Source organism: Salvelinus sp. IW2-2015, unplaced genomic scaffold (genome assembly GCF_002910315.2).
Source record: "Salvelinus sp. IW2-2015 unplaced genomic scaffold, ASM291031v2 Un_scaffold6572, whole genome shotgun sequence".
Lineage (NCBI taxonomy): Eukaryota > Metazoa > Chordata > Actinopteri > Salmoniformes > Salmonidae > Salvelinus > Salvelinus sp. IW2-2015.
In genome coordinates, this window is record NW_019947834.1 from 5,731 (window position 1) to 7,702 (window position 1,972).

Here is a 1,972-nt window from a genome sequence, read left to right on the forward strand (position 1 = left end):
AGGACGACTGGCGCGATAGGAGGAATAGTTTTGTTGGCAAACGTAATGATGGTGTTTGAGTGGTGCGTGGCCACACAGTCGTGGGTGAACAGGAGCACAGGAGGGGAGTAAGACACACTCCTGAGGGGCCCCACGTGTTGAGGGTCTGCGTGGCAGATGTGTTGCTACCTACCCTCACCACCTGGGGGCGTCCCGTCAGGAAGTCCAGGATACAGTTACAGAGGGAGGTGTTCAGCCAGGGTCCTTAGCTAGTGATGAGCTTTGAGGGCACTGTGGTGTTGAACGCTGAGCTGTAAGTCAATGACAGCATTCTCACGTAGGTGTTCTTTTGTCCATGTGGGAAAGGGTAGTGTGGAGTGCAATAGAGAATGGATCTTTTGTGGAGGTATGCAAATTGGGTCCAGGGTGTCTGGGATGATGGTGTTGATGTGAGCCATGACCAACCTTTCAAAGCACTTTCGTGGCTACAGACGTGAATGCWAGACRAGTTACCTTRGTGTTCTWGGGCACAGGGACTATRGTGGTCTGCTTGAAACATGTAGGTATTACAGACTGAGTCAGGGACAGGTTGMAAATGTCAGTRARGASACTTGCCATCTGATCAGTGCTCTTAGTTTGCGTCCTGGTAGTCTATCTGGCCCCGCGGTCTTGTTAATGTTAACATGTTTAAAGGTCTTACTCACATTAGCKACARAGAGCGAGATCACAGTCGTCCRGAACAGCCGGTGCTCTCACGCTTGGTTCAGTGTTGATTGCCTCRAAGCGAGCATAGAWGGCATTTAGCTCGTCTGCTGGGCTTGCGTCACTGGACAGCTCGCAGCTGGGTTTCCCAATGTAATCCGTGATMGTTTGCAGGYCCTGCCACATCTGAYGAGCGTCAGAGCTGGTRTGGTAGGATTTGATCTTAGTCCTGTATTGATGCTTTGCCTGTTTGATGGCATAGCAGGATTKTTTTTATAAGCGTCCTGGTTAGTGTCCCGTCCTTGGAAGCGGCAGCTATAGCCTTTAGCTCAGTGCGGATGTTGCCTGTAATCCATGGCTTCTGGTTGGGAAATGTACGTACGGTCACTGTGGGGACGACACMGTCGATGYACTTATTAATGAAACTGGTGACTGATGTGGTAAACTMCTCAATACCATCGGATAAGTCCCGGAAYACATTCCATAGTCTGTGCTAGCAAAACAGTCCTGTAGCTTAGCTTCATTGTACCACATCTGTATTGAGATCGTCACTGATACTTCCTGTTTTGAATGTTTGCTTGTAAGCAGGAATCAGGAGGATAGTCAGATTTGCCAAATGGAGGGTGAGAGAGAGCTTTGTAATGTGTATCTGTATGTGTGTGGAGTAAAGGTGTGAATGAAACAATGGTGACAGACAGAGGGCAACGTCTAGGGATGTTGTATCATGTGTGCCTGTGTGTGTTGCCGTGGCAATACCCTGCAGCTTTGTGTGTGTGTGTCTGTTAGCTGCAACCTGACCCTTCATTCTGGGGCTGGGCTGCACCTAGTTCTCTCTCTGGTTTCTATTATGGTGTTAGTCAGTCAGGGCAGACCTGGACCCTCGGGCTTAGGGGTGAGGGACACAGGAAAACAAGCAACCTTTGTCACAAGACCCTGTAACGTGGAAACGAGGGTAATATTCCCCTCCCTGGTCAGTTCAGCAGCAAAACCATGAAAATGTAGACTTGTTGAATTGTAAAACAAACTGCTCTGTGTCGTTGACTGGAGTTCAGACGACAGGCAGCGGGGGCCATTTTCTCTTTCTCAAAACAAAGAGCCCTTATCCTGTCAGTCAGACGGCTGTGGGCTGGAAGCCTGCTACTGCCCGTCTCTCTCCCTCTGTCGTGTTCCCTGCTGCAGTTACTCTCCTGTTAGCTGTCCCTGTTCGTCTGCATGAGCTCCATGACTATAGCTCTTTAGCCCCGGACGACTACAGCCTCCACGACTACAAGCCCAATCTACAACTAGGACT